Genomic DNA, 22498 nt, shown 5'->3' with positions numbered 1-22498 from the left:
ACCAAAGGTATTGAAGATCATACGGCAAAGAAGAGTAAGAACAATACTAGTGGTTCCGGATTGGCCGAGAAGGACTTGGTATCCGGAACTTCAAGAGATGCTCACGGACGAACCGTGGCCTCTACCTCTGAGAAGGGACCTGCTACAGCAGGGTCCCTGTCTTTTTCAAGACTTACCGCGGCTGCGTTTGACGGCATGGCGGTTGAACGCCAGATCCTAAAAGGGAAAGGCATTCCAGAAGAAGTCATTCCTACCTTGATTAAGGCACGGAAGGAAGTCACCGTGAAACATTATCACCGCATTTGGCGAAAATATGTAGCGTGGTGCGAGGATCGGAGGGTTCCGACGGAGGAATTCCAACTGGGTCGTTTCCTACATTTCCTGCAATCAGGATTATCTATGGGTCTCAAATTGGGATCCATTAAGGTTCAAATTTCGGCCCTGTCAATATTCTTCCAAAGAGAATTGGCCTCTGTCCCTGAGGTCCAGACTTTTGTCAAGGGAGTACTGCATATACAGCCTCCTGTGGTGCCTCCGGTGGCACCGTGGGATCTAAATGTAGTTTTAGATTTCCTCAAATCCCATTGGTTTGAACCATTGAAAAAGGTGGATTTGAAATATCTCACATTGAAAGTGACTATGTTACTAGCCCTGGCCTCTGCCAGGAGAGTATCTGAATTGGCGGCTTTATCTTATAAAAGTCCTTATCTAATCTTCCATTCGGATAGGGCAGAACTGCGGACTCGTCCGCATTTTCTCCCTAAAGTGGTATCAGCATTTCATCTGAACCAACCTATTGTGGTGCCTGCGGCCACTAGCGACTTGGAGGACTCCAAGTTGTTGGACGTTGTCAGAGCCTTAAAAATATACATTGCAAGGACGGCTGGAGTCAGAAAATCTGACTCGCTGTTTATATTGTATGCACCCAACAAGTTGGGCGCACCTGCTTCTAAGCAGTCGATTGCTCGTTGGATTTGTAACACAATTCAACTTGCACATTCTGTGGCAGGCCTGCCACAGCCTAAAACTGTAAAAGCCCACTCCACAAGGAAGGTGGGCTCATCTTGGGCGGCTGCCCGAGGGGTCTCGGCATTACAACTCTGCCGAGCAGCTACGTGGTCGGGGGAGAACACGTTTGTAAAATTTTACAAATTTGATACCCTGGCAAAGGAGGACCTGGAGTTCTCTCATTCGGTGCTGCAGAGTCATCCGCACTCTCCCGCCCGTTTGGGAGCTTTGGTATAATCCCCATGGTCCTTTCAGGAACCCCAGCATCCACTTAGGACGATAGAGAAAATAAGAATTTACTTACCGATAATTCTATTTCTCGGAGTCCGTAGTGGATGCTGGGCGCCCATCCCAAGTGCGGATTATCTGCAATACTTGTACATAGTTATTGTTAACTAATTCGGGTTATTGTTAAGGAGCCATCTTTAAGAGGCCCTTTCTGTTGTCATACTGTTAACTGGGTTTAGATCACAAGTTGTACGGTGTGATTGGTGTGGCTGGTATGAGTCTTACCCGGGATTCAAAATGCCTCCCTTATTGTGTATGCTCGTCCGGGCACAGTACCTAACTGGAGTCTGGAGGAGGGTCATAGGGGGAGGAGCCAGTGCACACCACCTGACCTAGTAAAGCTTTACTTTTTTGTGCCCTGTCTCCTGCGGAGCCGCTATTCCCCATGGTCCTTTCAGGAACCCCAGCATCCACTACGGACTCCGAGAAATAGAATTATCGGTAAGTAAATTCTTATTTTTTCAGCTATGATTCGGTGCTCAACCGCCATGCCGTCAAACGTAACCGCGGTAAGTCTTGGAACACACATGGCCCCTGCTTTAACAGGTCCTCTCTGAGAGGAAGAGGCCACGGATCTTTTGTGAGCATTTCCTGAAGATTTGAGTACCAGGCCCTTCGAGGCCAATCTGGAACAATGAGTATTGCCTGCACTCTCCTTTGCCTTATGAGTCTCAAAATTTTTGAGATGAGAGGAAAAGGAGGAAACGCATAGACCGACCGAAACACCCATGGTGTCACTAGGGCATCTACTGCTACTGCCTGAGGGTCCCGTGACCTGGCACAATACTGTTGAAGCTTCGTGTTGAGGCGTGACGCCATCATGTCTATTTGAGGAATTCCCCAAAGACTTGTTATCTCTGCAAAAACTTCTTGATGAAGTCCCCACTCTCCTTGATGGAGATCGTGTCTGCTGAGGAAATCTGCTTCCCAGTTGTCCACTCCCGGAATGAAGACAGCTGACAGAGAGCTTACGTGATTTTCCGCCCATCGAAGAATCCTGGTGGCTTCCGCCATCGCCACTCTGCTCCTTGTCCCGCCTTGGCGGTTTACATGAGCCACGGCTGTGACGTTGTCTGATTGAATCAGAACCGGGAAGCCCCGAAGAAGATTCTCCGCTTGTCGTAGGCCGTTGTATATGGCCCTCAACTCCAGTATGTTGATGTGTAGACAAGCCTCCTGGCTTGACCATAGTCCCTGAAAATGTCTTCCTTGTGTGACTGCTCCCCATCCTCGGAGGCTCACGTCCGTGGTCACCAGAACCCAGTCTTGAATGCCGAACCTGCGACCCTCTAGAAGGTGAGCACTCTGCAGCCACCACAGAAGAGACACCCTGGCCCTGGGGGACAGGCTTATTTTCTGATGAATTTGAAGATGGGACCCGGACCATTTGTCCAGAAGGTCCCACTGAAATGTCCTCGCATGAAACCTGCCGAAGGGGATTGCCACCCTTTTTCCCAGTACTCGAGTGCATTGATGGACTGACACTCTTTTTGGTTTTAGCAGGTCTCTGACCATGTTCTGGAGTTCCTGGGCTTTTTCCATCGAGAGAAAAACCCTCTTTTGTTCCGTATCCAGAATCATGCCTAGGAACGATAGCGGAGTCGTTGGAACCAATTGTGACTTTGGCAGATTGAGAATCCAACCGTGATGTTGGAGCACTTTCAAGGAGAGCGACACGCTTTCCAGCAGTTTGTCTCTCGATCTCGCCTTTATCAGATGATCGTCCAAGTATGGGATAATTGTGACTCCCTGCCTGCGCAGGAGCACCATCATCTCTGCCATTACCTTGGTGAAAATCCTCGGGGCCGTGGAAACCCCAAACGGCAACGTCTGAAACTGGTAATGACAGTCCTGTACAGCGAATCTCAGGTATTCCTGATGAGGAGGGTATATGGGGACATGAAGGTATGCATCCTTTGTTTAGTGACACCATAAAATCCCCCCCTTCCAGGCTTGATATGACCGCTTGGAGCGATTCCATCTTGAATTTTAACTTTTTTAAGTACAGGTTTAGGGATTTCTGATTTAAAATGGGTCTGTCCGAACCATCCGGCTTCGGGACCACAAACAGGGTTGAATAATACCCTTTTCCCTGTTCAACCAGGGGAACCTTGACCACCACTTGCTGTTGACACAGCTTTTGAATTGCAGCTAACACCACCTCCCTTTCCGGTGGTGAAGCTGGCAAGGCCGACTTGAAAAATCGGCGGGGGGGGCACCTCTTCGAATTCCAGCTTGTAGCCCTGGGAAACAATTTCGATTGCCCAAGGATCCACTTCTGAAAGAATCCAGATTTGGCTGAAAAGTCGAAGACGTGCCCCCACCGGTGCGGACTCCCTTAGGGGAGCCCCAGCGTCATGCGGTGGATTTTGTAGAAGCCGGGGAGGACTTTTGCTCCTGGGAGCTAGCCAACGCAGGTGTTCTTTTCCCTTTACCCTTACTTCTGGCAAGGAAAGAGGAGCCCCGACCTCTACTGGCCTTATGCGACCGAAAGGAATGCATCTGATACTGTGGAGTTTTCTTTTGCTGTTGGGGAACAAAAGGTGAAAATGTAGATTTACCCGCGGTAGTTGTGGCAACCAAGTCCGCGAGCCCCTCCCCAAACAACACTTCACCCTTGTAAGGTAAAACCTCCATATGTTTCTTGGAGTCTGCATCACCCATCCATTGGCGGGTCCATAGAGCTCGCCTCGCAGAAATAGCCATCGCATTGGCTCTGGAACCCAGCAGCCCAACGTCTCTTTGAGCGTCCCTCATAAATAAGACTGCGTCTTTAATGTGGGCTAATGTTAATAAAACGGTATCCCTGTCTAGGGTATCAAAGCCCTCTGACAAGGTATCTGTCCATGCTGCAACTGCGCTACATACCCATGCCGATGCTATTGCCGGTCTGAGCAAAACAACTGTATAGGCATAAATAGACTTTAAAGTAGTCTCCTGTCTGCGATCAGCAGGATCCTTGAGGGCTGCCGTGTCCGGAGACGGTAGCGCCACCTTCTTGGACAGGCGCGTCAAAGCCTTGTCCACCCTGGGAGAGTATTCCCAACGCACCCTGTCCTGAGCAGGGAAAGGATATGCCATAAGAATCCTTTTGGGAATCTGCAGTTTTTTATCTGGAGTTTCCCAAGCTTTTTCAAACAACTCGTTCAGCTCATGAGGAGGGGGAAAGGTTACCTCAGGTTTCTTCTCCTTATACATGCGCACCCTCGTGTCAGGGACAGAGGGGTCATCCGTGATATGCAAAACCTCTTTCACTGCAATAATCATACACTGAATACCCTTTGCCACCCGTGGGTGCAATCTAGCATCATCATAATCGACACTGGAATCAGAATCCGCGTCGGTATCAGTGTCGGCTATTTGGGATAGGGGACGTTTTTGAGACCCCGACGGGCCCTGTGACCCAGCCCAATCCGTGGATTGACCCCCAGCTTTTTCCCTGGACTCTTCCAGGTCCAGTCTCTTATGTAATGAGACATGTATGGTCCTTTAAAGAAAAAGGACAAAAAAGCAACTATAGGCCTTTTCCAGGGCACACTTGAAAATTTGTAATGATGAATTTATTAAAACATAACTTTTATTAGTGTATACTTAAGAGAGAGAAGCGAGAGCAAGCGTCCATATTCAAGGAACATCAAAATTCACAAGTACTGATGTACTAAAATGTGGGCGGCATGAGCGAAAATAAGTGGTCCCTCATTCAAAATAATGATATCTTACACTTATGTCCTCTATAATAGGAATACATAGAATGAGGTCACTCCCTCAGGTCTAATGTAATCAATTGGTGCCAGGAACCTGTGATCAAGTTCCTGTCGTGGGTCCCAGGATTGTATTAAATATTGGAGAATAAAATACCTACGGTACCTAGTATTCCCTGGTAGTTTCCTATCCAGGTACTGACCAGGCCCTGCAGTGCTTGGCTTCCAAGATCAGACGAGTTTGGGCATACTCAGTGCGGTCTGACCGTAGGTAGATTTATCTCCTAGGCGCACTGTTTTCCGATTGTATTGGGACCCAGGATGTGAATAACAGAAAATATATATAATTCTTTTACCTCTGAGGTTTTGAGTAGTCAAAAAACAGACTGTCAGAATGAAAGCAACATTTTGATAAAAAATAAAAATAATTAAATAGTAATATCCTGAACCAGAAAAGAGACCAGTGATAGTTACAATTGTTGGAAGCAAAACAGTATTTGACAATCCTATGTAATTCAGGTGTTGAAAATTCCTAATTATAAACAACATTACCACAGGCAATGTAGGTCACTGGAGATAATTTAAATCAATACAATTATTGGAAGTAAAACGATATTTGACAATCCTATGTAATTCAGGTGCTGAAAATCCCTAACAAAATTACCACAAGCAATGTATGTCACTGGAGATAATTTGAAACAAAAAGTAAGAGGTAAAGTAATATATAAATGTCAAAAAATGATGTAATTCAGTATATAACCCAGTATTATAAATTCTGAGATTGATTACATAATTTCATCTGACCCTTGCATACAGATTCCTCTTTGTCCACCCTTGTAAATATAATCATATATTGATAACAGTTTTAATCAAGCAAAATCATAAATAGTATAGATGCATCAATATTATTAGAAGCCTTCACCACATCCCTACTAACTGGAAAGTATGTGGGGAATGCTGTGGATGAAAAGGGGGAAAAAAGAATGAGGCTGGGTGGTGAAACCCGTTTTCCGGCCTAGGCCGGTGGTGTCTTACCCAACCTGACGAGGGTAACTGTGAGCCAGGGAACAGAGTTTAGAGCCGAGGAGTGAGGCGCCGGCGGCCGCGGTCCGTACGACCGGAAGTTCGAGCACCGGAACCGGAAGTGACGCGCATTTCGCTCCGAGAGCTTGGTCACATGATCGCCTGCTCTCGGAGCTCCCCACTGCCTTACTATAAGAGAAAGCGCAGCCAATCATAGATAACGTTGGTATCAGGGACCCTACCCAGTATGACCTATATGTTAATCAAAAAAGGATGTAACAGAGCTGGGGCTGTTTGAGAAAAGGGATTTATGAGAACATTAGTAGTATATTGTTAATGGACCGTTAGTGTTATTACTGGTTTGGAGAACAACAGAGCTGAAAAGAATGATAAATTGCACGTAGGAGAAGTATATTGGTTGATGAAAAATAAATATAAATAATGATAATAATAATTGAATGAAGTAAACAATAAATATATAAATAATAATGATAAATTATGAAATGAAAATATATATATATATATATATATATATGAATAATGAAATAAAATAAAACTTAATACTAGATAAATGAAATAAATATGAATAAAAAAAATATATATAGAGGGGGGGGTTTAGGAAAGGTAAGGGGAAATGAATAGAGGAAAATGAGAAGGGGAATGAAGGGGGGTGGGGGGAGGGGAAAGGGGGGGAGGGTGGAAAAGGGAAAAAATAAATAAATAAATAAAAATTAAAATTATGTAATGAGGCCACACTTGCATTTAACATATGCCACATGTCCATCCATTCATGAGTCGGCGTTGCCGACGGAGACACACCACTCATTCGCTCCACCTCCTCCTTGGATGAGCCTTCCGCCTCAGACATGCCGACGCGCACGTACCGACACCCCCACACACACAGGGATATATCTATAAAGGGACAATTCTCCAACAAGGCCCTTTGGAGAGACAGAGAGAGAGTATGCCAGCACACACCCAGCGCCTACAGATACTGGAAAATAACCCAGATAGCGCTTTTTAGCACCAATCAATGTGTAATACTCTCACTGCGCCTTGAAAATGCCCCCCCCCCCCCTCTTTTCCAGCCCCCTGTCACCGATTTCAGCAGGGGAGAGTCCGGGAAGCCAGCTTCTCTGCAGCGTTCTGGGGAGAAAATGGCACTGTTAGTGCTGAGGGATCAAGCTCCGCCCCTCCAGCGGCGAGCGGTGGGCTTCGGTCCCGCTTCAATATGCAAAAAATGGTGGATTTCTCCATTTACTGCCTCCGCAGCCTAATGCCTCCTGATATGCCATACCCGAAGTTTATTGCTGCCCAGGGCGCCCCCCTGCGCCCTGCACCCATCAGTGCCTGTACTGTGTGTGTAGTGTGTGGGAGCAATGGCGCGCAGCGTTACCGCTGCGTGCTTACCTCAATGAAGATCTGAAGTCTTCTGCCGCCTTGAAGTCTTCTTTTCTTCTTATACTCACCCGGCTTCTATCTTCTGGCTCTGCGAGGAGGACGGCGGCGCGGCTCCGGGATGAACGGCGGGGTGAGACCAGCGTTCCGACTCCCTCTGGAGCTAATGGTGTCCAGTAGCCTAAGAAGCAGAGCTTATCATTTAAGTAGGTCTGCTTCTCTCTCCTCAGTCCCACTATGCAGGGAGCCTGTTGCCAGCAGTGCTCCCTGAAAATAAAAAAAAAACCTAACAAAATTCTTTATGTAGAGAAACTCTGTAGAGCTCCCCTGTAATGCACCCTATCTCCTCTGGGCACAAAATCTAACTGAGGTCTGGAGGAGGGGCATAGAGGGAGGAGCCAGTGCACACCCATACTAAAAGTTCTTTAGAGTGCCCATGTCTCCTGCGGAGCCCGTCTATACCCCATGGTCCTTACAGAGTCCCCAGCATCCTCTAGGACGTAAGAGAAATATTGCAAAGCTGCTTGAAGCAAGAGGCATTATACGTACACAACAGCAAGTTGTAAATAAAATGAAGACTCTAAAGAAGCAGGTCTTGAATGTGCATGACAACAACCGTAAAAAGAATGGGGCTGGCCAGAAAAATGTCCATTTCTAATGACAAACATAAGCATTTGCAGGGATTTCCCGGTATCGGTGTGAATGGGGCTGTCTCGGGTCGATCCCAGGTCTAAGTGCAGTCTGAAAGGGGTCCGTCCCGGAACACGTTCTCGGGTGTGACGCGGCACTGTCAGTCTGAAAGGGGTATTAGTGCACGTTTCCCTCACAGCCGTACCTTCATAAACCAACCATTACATATCATCTTAAAGTGTGCAATTAAATTGCTATTCAGAATATTCCTGTTGCCAAAGTGCTATTTCATTGCTGAAGACAAACAATAATTCCATTATAAAAGTCTATTTCAGTGATCATGATGCTTTATTTTTGCTAGTTGACACATTCTTAATTTTTTTTTTCCCTGTAGAAGTCAATAAATAAAGCGATCACACATTCTGTATAGATAACTTTCATTACATGTATTTGAGTGGGAACTGTAAAGCAGCCTACTCTGGTGTAATAAATTAGTGCAGTGTACAAGTCTCTTTGCTACCAAATCATGTGAAATTATTGCTTGGGTTTTAACAGCAATGACCTTTGAACAAAGCTTCTCTCCGGCAAATTAAAAGAAGCAATGTGTTATGGATTTCTTTCAGGTGCATTTGAGAAGTGTTTGTGCACCTTACTATATTGCATATTGGTTATCTGGGCTGTCTCTGGTTTATTCAGATCTATAGAATGTTCACAGAATGGGAGCATTTCAGCAGGAGGGTGCTGATCTTGGTGGGAGGCAGTGACCTGTCCAAATATAGGTTGTGAGAACAGGGCTTTATGTGACAGGGGCATTGCAATTAATAGGACCTACACATTAGGCGATTTCACTGAAAAATATAAACGTTCTCGTTCATTAATAAACGAGAACTTGTTCATATTGTTCAGTGTGTAGGCATCAACAATGCGCGGCCCTGCGCTCGTTCATCGTTGGTGTCAGGTCGCTTATACATGCATGCCAATATGGACAATCTTGTCCATATTAGCATGCAGGGCTATGGGGCCGGGTGATGGGGGAGTGAAGAAACTTCACTCCCCACCCCCCCCCTTCCCTTCCATCACTAAATCCTGTACAAGCACTTTCTGAATTGTGATGAAAGTTACACAGTATTTTTCCCACTGTAATATTGCAGATTTTGTGTTGGAACATGACATTGTACGTTTCTCAGGCATGCCGCCTTACTGCATTCAGAAGACATAACTGCAGTGTGAACATACAATTGGAAAAACAAAAAACATCAGGGAAATGCGAATAGACCATTAAATACTATTTTTCATTTCATTCATTCACTATTTTACTATTTGTAACTTTGGTACATCTGCTTTATTCATGACCTTTAGGAAACAGTATGATGCCAGCGAGTGTGACAGCTTTTTGTTATTGAAATGAAACAATATGCACATTAAGCTCCAAGTTTCCTGGGTTGACGTATATTTACAGGAAACAGTATCATATCCTGCATGTCACTTTCTTACAGCTGGGGTCTCTTTTGTCCCGCTTTTAGCTACTGGATTTATCAGTATGCCATTGCTGGTATATATATTTTCGGTAAAGGGGATTCCATCCAGGTTTTAAGGTGGGTTTCTCAAAATATTAATGGCACCAATTCAATCAAGCACAGATATCTGTAGAGAAAAATGACCTACACCTAAGCAACTATTTCCTGAAGTTGCTTGTAGCATGTGACTTTGAGCTCTAGTTAAAAAGCTTTGAAAAGCCCTTCATCAGCGGTAAAATACTTTTTCATGGCTTCTGGCTATTCATGTAGTTGGATACAGCAGTAAAAGCTAAGATTTTTGTTACTACAGTTTCTAAATGAAAGCATCATTATTTATTATTACTTATTAACAGTTTCTTATATAGCACAGCAAATTCCCTTGCACTTTACAAGTAGAACAACATTGATAAAACAAAATTGGGTAATAACAGACAGTCATAGAGGTAGGAAGGCCATGCTCGCATGTTTACAATATATAGGGAAATAGCTCCTATCCTTGTTTTTCAATGGCTATCTATTGCATAGTTGTCCACCAGATTGCAAAGGCTCTTGGTGGGCTGTATATGGTTACACAGCAATGATGAACCGGGGTCAGGAGGATGGGAAAGTGAGGATATGCATGGACTGTATAGAGGGGATGCAATTGAATAGGAACGTTTTTATGAAAGTTATGTGGCTGGTTCCGGAATTTGATAAGTTTGCCCGAAGAGGTGAGTTTTCAGGGAACACGTCAAGGTTTGGAGAGTCTTATTGTGCATGGTAGGTAGGGCATTCCACAGAGTGAAGTGCAGCCCCTAGAAAGTACTGCAATCGTGAATGGGAGCAATTAATGAGTGTGGATGAGAGATGTAGATCTTTTGAAGAGCGGAGAGGTCAATATATTGAGATAAGTGAAGAGGTGTATGTTTCTGCAGTTTGGTTAATGGCCTTGTGTATGAGTAAAGGGGGGTACTCACGGAGCGATCACTGCTTAAAATCTAAGCAATCTGACTAGATTGCTTAGATTTTAAGCAGTGATCTGTCCGTATGTGCCCCTCACAGCGATTAGCGATGCGCACCCCCGCGCATCGCTGTCGCTGGTGCTAGATTGGCCTGCATGCATGCCAATCTAGCTGGTCGCTCATCTCACCCGCTGGGTGAAATGAGCGCCTCCCCCCCGCACGCTCAGCACACATCGCGCTGTGCTGAGCGGGGGGGAGAGATGTGTGCTGAGCGGTTCGCTCAGCACACATCTCTCCCCACATCTGCCAGTGAGTACTGGCCTTAAAAGTATCTTATATTGAATACATGTGCCATCACAGGATGGTGTTATGCCAGGGTTGGAGAAAAAAAAACGTAAAAAAACAAACAAACTAAAAAACCCGCTTATTTTGGTTTAAACCGTTTTTTTTTTTTCGTTTAAAACAATGTTGTTTTTTTGTTACAGATCTCGATCAACCATGTTTTAATTAGCCTTCGTTATTATAATTTAAAAAAATCTGAATAGTAATACAAAATGGAAAATTCAAAAACAAAAAGGAGGAGTTAGACATAAGCATCGGGAATGTCACTGGCATTAAGCATTTTGAATAAAAACACTAATTTTTTTTTAGCATAATAGGCTTTTTTTTTAATAAGTCACAGTGCCGTGCCTGTAATTAACAGCATAATAAAAATACTAGAGTGTTTTTTATTAAAAAAAGTTTGTTTTAAACCAGCCAACCCTGTGTTATGCTGCATTCAGATCGCAAATGCCGGATCCTACCCGGTAAGAGAAACGTGTACTTACCGGGTGGGATCCGGCATTTGCGCTCCGTTGCTGGCTTTCCGACCCGGCAATATACCGGGTCGGTTGCCATAGCAGCGGAGGGCGCAGCAGGGGCGGGGGTGGAGTCGGCGCTGGGAGATGAGCTCATCTCCTGCGCCGCCTCTCCCTATGCTGTGAATGGGAGCCGTGTCGCATCGGAACGGCTCCCATTCACACTGCGCCTGACCCGGTAATCAACCCGGTAATAACCCTTCTTTTTTACCGGGTTGAATTACCGGGTCAGGCGACCCGCTAATTCTGAAAAATAGCTTTCACATCGCACACTGACCCGTTTCGACACGGCAATATGCCGTGTCGATACCGGGTTTTTAGTGCGATGTGAAAGGGGTATTATGCTGCACTCGACTGTCAACGATCCACAATTATGGTCAAAGTGGTATTGCACATCATGTGTGATTTCCATTTTGAACAAACACTATTGATAAAATGTAAGGTTTTACTAGTCATACGCCAGCATATTTTCTCACACTTGCCCAGTGTGGTCATGTGTGGCTTTCCTGCCTGTTCTCTAGAGAACCATTCTGGGACTGGGGAAAGCCCTACTTGAAGGCTTTTCAGACGTTCACCTGGGTTCAAGGACACCATAGCACATTAGGAGACTAGAAAAGGTAAGTTTTTCTTCTAGTAATTAAAAAAAAAAAAAAAAAAACATTTTTTTTTGCCACAAAGCCACATGATAATTACTGGGAACTACAGAGAATTTTATAGAAATAGAGCCCTATAAAAGAGATTCTGTGTGCGAGGGAGTAGAATGTCTGAAAGCATTGCTTACAGACCCTAGTAACATAACAGCTCTTTACTGTCTAGTACAAAAAAAAAAAAAAACTATAACCAGGCGCTAATGTATCATTACCATATTTAGATAATAGTATTACTGGTAAAAAATCTTTGCTTTATAAACAATATTTTATTCTGCGTACAAACCAGCTGCAGGAGAAAGCTTGACTTGGGGTAAGTCAAGTCAAAAAGAACCGGCACTACACAGTCCCGGTAACACTAGAACAACAAACGAATCCCCTCCTGCGCTATAAATGAGGAAGCCCCCATAAGAGGAGCGAAACGCGTCAGAAGCAGATCTTTTTGGACCCATATACCAGCTTTATTATACCCTTATAATAGATCTTCATTCAGCAGCATTATCTGTGGAAGCAACGGAGAACGGGACATTACAACCGTGACTGAGGTGTCTGCATACGGCACTCGGAGACGTGGACTCATAGAGCCTGGAAGTCGGGTGAAATATCAGCACAGCAGGCGCTAGTGAAGCGCCGTTCCCGCAGCCCGAGTCCGTCTCACTTGTCATTTGAACTTTCCCGTGTGACAACCACTGGTGCAAGCCGCATGTAAGGCTCCTGCGGGGAGCAGTTCTATTGCACAACATTGTCTTCTTTGCAAAGTGGTAATGTATTGAGGATATCCATTACAATACAACACATGAATATGCTACCTATTTCATGGGTGTGAATCTAGCTGGTAACCTTTTTCATATGGACTGATTTTTTATTAATTTTATATATTTTTATATTTTTTCTGTGCACAGAAGTTTATCTAAGATCCACCTCCTTTAGTTAGGCAAGAGATTTGTTAATGTTTTTTCATATTGACCGGTCTGAAGTGTATTTTATTTATATATTTATATGAAATACTATCAAATAAAATAAAAAATATATATAATATAATAAGTTATATATTTGTTTTTCATTGAACTCTGAGCCATATCATAACATTTATAGCGCAGGAAGGGATTCGTTTGTTGCTTTACTGTCTAGTGTTTTATTCCAACCAGTGTGATAGACAGAAATGTGACTTGCCTAGAGCTGTATTATCTATGTGACCCTGGTCCCAGGTGGGAGCCCTACCAGTGTTGAAAACAAAGCAAAAATCTTTTTAACCAGTGTTTCCAAAGTGAAATTCTTGTCTGAATCAAGATAAAATTAATTCTTATTGTGTTTAACATTCATATGTCATATATACAATCACTCGAATTTTTTTTTTTTTTTTTATAGATTATATACACAAACCATGCTATTGCTGGGATTTTACTCCAGTCCCTGTACCAATGGAGCTAAAGCTGGTACACACCTAAAGATTTATCTGTCTAATCTGTTTGGAGGAAAAAAAAAAAATGGATTAAACCAATTTGTCTGAATGACCATTGTCTGTTTTTCAGTATCTGGGAGCAAATGGTCAATTTTAATTTGCACCCATACATTATCAGATTTGTGTTCGCACCAGACAGATTGGAGATATAAATCTTTTGACACAGAAGAACATACACTATTAACTGTTTTGCTCACTGTTGAGTATTGCTTCAACTAAATCTATTGGTTGATTTAGTTAACTCAAAATGCTTACCGTATATACTCTAGTATAAGTCGACCCGAATATAAGCCGAGGCACCTAATTTTACCACAAAAACCTGGGAAAGCTTATTGACTCGATTATAAGCCTAGGTTGGGAAATGCAGCTCTAGCCGTACACAGCCCTCATACTGCCAGATATGCCCCCCCAAGTGCCAAATATGCTCCCCCAGTGCCAGGTATAACTTACCCTCCGCCGCTTCCGCGCTGTCTTGTGAAGGAGGGACACAGAGGGCACAGCGCGCGCCTCTCCTGTGTCTCTCCTGCGTCTTTGGCGGCCGCGGCGGATCTGTTAAATGAAGTGCCGGTTCGTGAGCCAATCAGAGCTCACGAACGGGTACTTCATTTAATAGACCCGCCGGAGACGCAGGAGGGACACAGGAGAGGTGCGCGCTGTGCCCTCCGTGTCCCTCCTTCACCTTGACTCGAGTATAAGCCGAGGGGGCTTTTTCAGCACAAAAAATAGTGCTGAAAAAGTCTGCTTATACTCGAGTATATACGGTATATGCATAACTTGTAAGTGATGCATATAAGTGCTTATTTCCCTTTATTGAACAGTACTGTGGCATTTACTCTGTATATTATGGCTTTAGATCAGGGCTGGCCAAACCAGTCCTCAAGATCTACCAACAGTTCGTGTTTTCCAGGCCTCCTTGAGTCCTGTAGAATTTTCAGTTAGGAATGAATGCAGCACATCTTAATTAGTAATGACTACACCTGTGCATTAGCTAGGTGGTCTGGAAAATGTGAACGGTTGGTAGATCTCGAGGACTGGTTTGGCCAGCTCTGCTTTAAAAGCAGATACAGTGGGATTGAAAGTTTGGGTACCCCAGGCAAAAATTAATTTTAATGTGCAAAAAGAAGCCAAGGAAAGATGGAAAAATCTCCAAAAGGCATCAAATTACAGATTAGACATTGTTATAACATGTCAAAAAAAGTTTGATTTTATTTCCATCATTTACACTTTCAAAAGAACAGAAAACAAAAAATGGCGTTGCAAAAGTTTGGGCACCCTGCAGAGTTAATACCTTGTACTGCCCCCTTTGGACAGCTGAGACCTGGCAGTGTCATGGATTGTTCTCAATCATCGTCTGGAAAGACTAGGTGATGTCAATCTCAAAGGTTTTAAAAGCCCAGACTCATCTGACCTTGCTCCAACAATCAGCACCATGGGTTCCTATAAGCAGTTGTGTACAACACTGAAACTGAGAATAGTTGACGCTCACAAAGCAGGAGAAGGCTATAAGAAGATAGCAAAGCATTATCAGATGCCCATATCCTCTGTTCGGAATGTAATTAAGAAATGGCAGTCATCAGGAACAGTGGAAGTTAAAGCAAGATCTGGAAGACCAAGAAAAATATCAGACAGAACAGCTCGCAGGATTGTGAGAAAAGAAAGTCAAAATCCAAGTTTGACTGCATGATCCCTCAGGAAGATCTGGCAGATACTGGAGTTGTGGTACACTATTCCACTATAAAGAGATACTTGTACAAATATGTTCTTCATGGAAGAGTCATCAGAAGAAAACCTCTTCTATGTCCTCACCACAAAAATCAGCGTTTGAAGTTTGCAAATGAACATATAGACAAGCCTGATGCATTTTGGAATAAAGTTCTGTGGACCGATGAGGTTAAAATATAACTTTTTGGCCGGAATGAGCAAAGGTACGTTTGGAGAAGGAAGGGCACAGAATTTAATGAAAAGAACCTCTGTCCAACTGTTAAGCATGGGGGTGAATCAATCATGCTTTGGGGTTGTATTGCAGCCAGTGGCACAGGGAACATTTCACGAGTAGAAGGAAAAATGGATTCAATAAGATTCCAGCAAAATTTGGACGCTAACTTGATGCCATCTGTGAAAAAGCTGAAGTTAAAGAGAGGCTGGCTTCTACAAATGGATAATGATCCTAAACACACCTCAAAATCCACGGTGGATTACATCAAGAGGCGCAAACTGAAGATTTTGCCATTGCGTTCACAATCTCCTGACCTCAACATAATTGAAAATCTATGGATAGACCTTAAAAGAGCAGTGCGTCACAGACAGCCCAGGAATCTCAAAGAACTGGAAGACTTTTGTAAGGAAGAATGGGCGAAGATACCTCAAACATGAATTGAAAGACTCTTGGCTGGCTACAAAAAGCGTTTACAAGCTGCGATACTTGCCAAAGGGGGCAGTACAAGGTATTAACTCTGCAGGGTGCCCAAACTTTTGCAGACGCCATTTTTTGTTTTCTGTTCTTTTGAAAGTGTAAATGATGGAAATAAAATCAAACTTTTTTTGACATGTTATAAGAATGTCTAATCTGTAATTTGATGTCTTTTGGAGATTTTTCCATCTTTCCTTGGCTTCTTTTTGCATATTAAAATGAATTTTTGCCTGGGGTGCCCAAACTTTCAAACCCCACTGTACTTGATTGGTGCTGTATTGGACAATTGTTGCTCAATTTTATCAATACCTCTGTTCTAATATGTATGCTTTTGTAGGTATTAATTTAAAGACAAATTTTATTGGCAAGACGACAACAAAGACATACGCAGAGGTCCAAATATATTATTCAATAGCATAATATGAGACCGGTCAGAACAGTAGTATATTGGTTCTTCAAGATAACGGATTAAACTGGAAAATCCAATTAATAAGAAGCAAGCCTGTATGCTCTCATTGTGTTTTTTTTAATTTTTTTAAAGAAACATAGAGAAGTAGAAAAATAATTTAAAAGTATAAGAAAAAAAGAAGAGAGGAGACTAGTAAAAACACCAGGAATAATAGAGAGAAGAAAAATTAGTCAAAGGAGAGGCGTAACCAGACTGGTCAACTCCATACCCAAATAGCCAACGAGAGGGCCTGAATCTAAAGGGACAAAAATGTTGATCGCGTAAATAAATGCTGGAGAGACATTAAAATATGAGGTCCAAGGTTCCCAGATTTTTTTTTTTTTTTTTTTTGGAGGAGCGGTTTAGGTCTAGGACCTTAAACAGTCCAGAGGCCCTTGATCAAAAACTCACAGAAGGACTACCTATTTACCCCCCCCCCCTTAAAAGGAGAGAAAAACGGGTAAATGCATAGTGAATCCGTAGTAAAGGGGGAATGTTAAATAAAACGATTATATTGCAACAGTACAAAAGAACTATAAAAATTTTTGGGAGATGCAATCTATTGAAAAAACAGATGCTTTTGTAGTCATTTATCATTGGTCTTTGAAATTAGTGTATAGCACCAGAAATAAGGTAAATCTATAGATCTTATTATTAATACGCTAAATGTTCTGTTTAAGGTTGTTCTGACTCGCTGATGGAATGAACACCTGAAAATGGTGGAGTAATGAGTGTATCCATTAATGAGTTACCTACTTTTATACACCCCCCCCCCCCCCCCTGCACTAGCATGTGCGCTCGAATGGAGCAACCATTAAATTGCTCCATTGGGCACCATCTAGTGGCAGCTGGGATAAAAACAATTAAATTCCTTCCCTATATTTCACTTTTTTGTTTTATGATGTTCATATAAAATACATGCTGGAAGAAGACAAGAAGGGGCTTCACAATATGTTTTTGATGATCCATAAGTATTTTTAATCGAAAGTAAGGGTATATTAACCAACTCAAAGTGTGGGGCTCTATCTTCCTGAGGACCTTTTTCTGAAACTGTCCCTGAGAGTGAAACAAAATATATTTTTTTTTTCTGAACAGCAGGGTGTTTGAAAAATATGTATAAAAACAATAGTGTATTACACTAATTAAACAGTGTAATGTATCATTTATTTGGAGTACCACACTGCGCTTAAAAAAAAAAAAAAAAAGAAGTCATCATAGTTACTTTTTAGCTGCATGGGGAGATGTAGAGTGATTAAAGTAGCAACCGCAGTTCATAACTGCCATTTTTTCAATTTGTATGTGTACTGTGCAAAAATTTCAGGCAGGTGTGGAAAAAATGCTGCAAAGTAAGAATGCTTTAAAAAGTAGAAGTGTTAATAGTTTATTTTTATCAATTAACAAAATGCAAAGTGCATTAACAGAAGAGAAATCTAAATCAAATCAGCATCAATTCTTCTAGGTACACTTGTTCACAGTTTTTGAAGGAACTCTGTAGGAAGTTTGTTCCAAACATCCTTGAGAACTAACAAAAGATCTGTGGATGTAGGCTTGCTCAAATCCTTGTGTGGCTTCATGTTATCCCAGACACACTTACTGATGTTGAGATAAGGGCTCTATCATCACCACTCTCCAGCCCTTCTGCGAACAAACTGCCTTTTGTTACAGCCAAATATTTAAAATTTTGACTCATCAGTCCAGATCACCTGCTGACATTTTTCTACACCCCAGTTCCTAAGTTTTTGTGCATAGTTGAGTTGCAAGGCCTTATCTCAACGTCGAAGGCATGGCTTTTTGGGCATAATTCTTCCATGAAGACCACTTTGGCCAGACTTCTCTGAAAAGTAGATGGTTGTACCTAGTTTCTGACAGTTCTGCACTGAGGGCACTGCTGGACTTATTCCGATTTAGAAGGGAAGTAAGCATGATGTTCATCAGATGCTCTATATTTTCCTTGACCGATCACTGGGTCTACGGTTCTCAACGTTGCCCGTTTTTTGGTGCTTCAGTGCTGATAAATACAGGCAGGTTCTTATCAGTCATGCAATACCATCAGTGAGGCTTCTGATTGGCTCCACATTTATTCTGCATCAGGACAACGACCCCAAACATACAGCCAATGTCATTAAGGACTTTTTAGCATAAAGAAGAACAAGAAGTCCTGGACGTGATGATATGCCCCTCACAGAGCACTGATCTCGACATCAAGTCTGTCTGGGATTACATGAAGTGATGGAAGCATTTAAGCAAGCCCACACCCACAGAAGATCTGTGGTTAGTTCTCCATGATGTTTGGAACAACTTCCCTGCTCTGTGTGGTGTGTGTATGATAAATATATATCAGCGAACTTGACCACCACTGCCGCCAACCCCCCCCCCCCCCCCCACACACACAAAACTTTAACCCAACTAAGGAGGTACCCCCAGGCAAACCAGTCCTCCACTACCTGCCATCAAACAACACCCCCTCCCCAAATTAATGAGCAGATAACCCCCCGTGGCAAATATCCCGTATGGCCGTATGACTGAGGGGGTAAACCCAGGCAAATATATATTTATATTTATTATACATATATACGTAACTAGAACTTTGTGGGCCCCATAGCAAGATCTTGGAAGGCCCTAGTCGTCGTCAACACGCTCCCCCCCCCCCCCCCCCCATCGACTGACATTGTCAATAGAGAGATTGCGAGGGCAGGGAAAGAGGCAGTTTCATTGAAAAAGAGGGATTAAAAGAAAGACGGGTGGGAGAGGCTGTCGGTGAGAGTGATAAGGAGGGAAAGTGGGTGTCAGAAAAAAAAGAGAAATGGGAGGAGGAAGAGAGGGAGGGGAGCAACAGTGAGAGTGTCGGGGAGGGAGAGAAAGGTAGGGGAGCAAAAGAGTGAGTGTTGAGAGACCGTGTCAGGGAGGGGGAGAGGGACACTGTGTCAGGAAGAGAGAGACAATATCAGGGGGAGAGAGTGTGTCAGGGAGAGAGTGAGGAGCTAAAGAGAGTTTAAGGGAGAGAGTGGTATGTGACAGAGGTAGGGGGAAATGAGCAGGAGATGCATTACGTGCCCTGATGACAGCAGAGGTCTCTGATGGGGCGGGCACTGCACAGAATTAGGCCCCGCCACCTAAATACTCTCGAATCATGGCACCAGCAACCGGAACTTGAGGCTGGCTAGGAAGGGCCCCCGCACCTCCCTCTACATACTCTGCATGGCTGCAGCCTGCGGGCAAGGGGGTTGCTCTTGGCGACCCCCTCGATCCCATGTGTTATTGCAGCTCCTGCAACTGCTTAATCTGCGATAAGTGCCGGCATCAGCGGGAGGAACATGTGGTGAGGAGCACACTGCATCGGGGCTAATAGTATATTCCCTGGCGAAACAATAACCCACGGTCCTCGACCGTGGGTAATTGGATATCCCCCTTAAGGGACTATATTTTGACTATATAGGCAAAATCGCAAGGAAAGTTAGTGGAAATACTGATCGATCCTGATGCGCGGTCATGTGGGGTCGCTATAGCAAGGCTATAGACTGTGCATGCAAGTCAATCTAGACTATCTAGTACAAAGTATAGTCAAAACTGGCACTTAGTCAAAATCTCACATAGACAAAAAGGAAAGTACAGCTAGTCAAAATCGGTGCTTCTGGGGGAGTTCAAGGGAAATCGCATGGTCAAAATCGGGTATAGCAAGGATCTCACTGTTTGTATGCACCATTAGGGCTGTAACACACTACCCGGTTTTCCCTGGATGGCAAAAAGCCGGACAAACTTTATCCGGCTTTTTACCATCCGGCAGAGTCTTTCACACACAACGGCTTTGAGCCGTGTGTAATGCTGTGCGCATGCGCAGCAGCAGACACGGCTTGATAAAAAAACGTGTGTGAAAGCTCTCATTCACACACACGGTTCTCTGCCTTCGCAGACGGCACGGCCCCGGCCCAGCAGCAGGACCTTCCAGTGGATATTTCCGGCTGCAACCCGGCAGCCGGGCCGGGGCCGTGCAGTGTGAAAGGACCCTACCCCTCACACTGTTAATTACAATACCGGCACGGGAAAAAGCCATCCGGCTTTTTCCCGGCCGGCAAAAGCCGACGCGTGTGTTACAGTCCTTAGTGTGGCTATCATGAACTATGGATCTTGCTGAGCTGATGGTACTCCCCTGAGAAGCTTTGGTGCCATTGTCCGTTTCCTTTATTCTCCTCTCCGCTAGCTAACTGACAGGTGGTTTTTCCTGTTTCACAACTGAGGGCCTAATTTAGACCTGATCGTAGCAGCAAATGTGTTAGCAGATGGGCAAAACCATGTGCACTGTAGGGGGGGGGGTTGCAGATAAAACATGTGCAGAGAAATCTAGATTTGGGTGGGGTGTGCTAAAGCCGAAATCTAAATTGCAGTGTAAAAATAAAGCAGCCAGTATTTTGCCTTGCACAGAAACAATATAACCCACCCAAATGTAACCCTCTCTTGACATGTTATATCTGCGCCGTCCCCCTACAGGGCACATGGTTTTGACCATCTGCTAACAAATTTGCTTCTGCGATCAGGTCTGACTTAAGCCCTGAATTCCAGTAGAACATAATTTCCCAAACTACATCATTACAGTCCAGGTTTTAATGCTATTAATGTTTGAGTCCAGATGGTTAAATCAAGTTGACTGAGGTACTAATTAAGTCACCTCTGCGCAAGCATGGATATCCATAAAATCTGGTCTGCTATAGCATAGTTTGGGAATGTCTGCAGTAGAGCAATATTTCAGCTACGTTTCCTGAGCTGAGACTGTACAAAGTGGTGTAAGAAGCCAGTAGCTGGTAGGAAGCCACAGGGGTTTGTTGAGTGAGAAGAGCACAGTACCACTGTGTTCTAGCCCTCATGATTTGCTGAGTTCCATGGATGCTTATTATATATGTATATATTTATATTTTTTATTTGTACATTCACTGCAGCAGAGTTTCACTACATTAGGAAGTATTTTAGTTTTTGCTAGGATACAAAAGTAGCTTGTGGATACAATGGTCCAGTGCACAGAGCTTACTTGTGTGGCAACTGAAATATACAGTATAGCTTGGTTTGTTTAAAAAAAGAGCATGTACAAATCTGTAAGCTACGGTTTGTGTTTTCATGGAGAACATATGCTTTACCGGCGGGGCATTTTAGCTAACAAACAGTTTTATGCAGACCACACAACTACTCTAGAATGATTTAAGACTTTTCTACTCAAATGTAAAATTGTGTCCTTAATCAGAAAATTTGGGGGTAATGGATTTCCCTGCTTAAAGATAATTTTTATTTTTAATTCAGGAACAATCAATAATAGGGCAGCTACCACAGTGGTCCAGATAACAGTTATACATGCAATGTGCCAGAGATGAGATGCAAAGCGCTCTTGCTCCCTGCAACAACAAAAATGCTTCTTAAAGAAGGTCTGTGTGTTTCCCTTGAAGGTCAGAAAGTCTGTTTAGTTTCTCCTTATTTTCTCTGACGTCCTAGTGGATGCTGGGACTCCGTAAGGACCATGGGGAATAGCGGCTCCGCAGGAGACAGGGCACAAGAATAAAAGCTTTAGGATCAGGTGGTGTGCACTGGCTCCTCCCCCTATGACCCTCCTCCAAGCCTCAGTTAGATTTTTGTGCCCGAACGAGAAGGGTGCAGGCTAGGTGGCTCTCCTGAGCTGCTTAGAATAAAAGTATATTTTAGGTTTTTTTATTTTCAGTGAGTCCTGCTGGCAACAGGCTCACTGCATCGTGGGACTAAGGGGAGAAGAAACGGACTCACCTGCGTGCAGAGTGGATCGGGTTTCTTAGGCTACTGGACATTAGCTCCAGAGGGACGATCACAGGTTCAGCCTGGATGGGTCCCGGAGCTGCGCCGCCGGCCCCCTTACAGAGCCAGAAGAGCGAAGAGGTCCGGTGAAATCGGCGGCAGAAGACGATCCTGTCTTCAGACTAAGGTAGCGCACAGCACCGCAGCTGTGCGCCATTGCTCTCAGCACACTTCACACTCCGGTCACTGAGGGTGCAGGGCGCTGGGGGGGAGCGCCCTGAGACGCAATATAACAGATAATACCTTAGGTTGGCTAAAGAATACATCACATATAGCTCTTGGGCTATATGGATGTATTTTAACCCCTGCCATTTTTTACAGAAAAAGCGGGAGATAAGGACGTCGTGAAGGGGCGGAGCC

The 22498-nt window shown here is 43.8% G+C and overlaps 1 protein-coding gene and 1 pseudogene across 1 annotated transcript in view; one reads left to right on the top strand and one right to left on the bottom strand.

Moving 5' to 3' along the window:
* The window catches only part of MAN1A1 (mannosidase alpha class 1A member 1), a 523182-nt gene that overhangs the window by 16559 nt on the left and 484125 nt on the right, over window positions 1-22498 (top strand). The gene's annotated exons all lie outside the window — the stretch shown is intronic.
* Window positions 5152-5270, bottom strand: LOC134911921 (5S ribosomal RNA; annotated as a pseudogene).

The sequence above is a fragment of the Pseudophryne corroboree genome, chromosome 4, assembly GCF_028390025.1.
Source record: "Pseudophryne corroboree isolate aPseCor3 chromosome 4, aPseCor3.hap2, whole genome shotgun sequence".
NCBI lineage: Eukaryota > Metazoa > Chordata > Amphibia > Anura > Myobatrachidae > Pseudophryne > Pseudophryne corroboree.
This window is presented reverse-complemented; position numbering and strand designations above follow the sequence as displayed.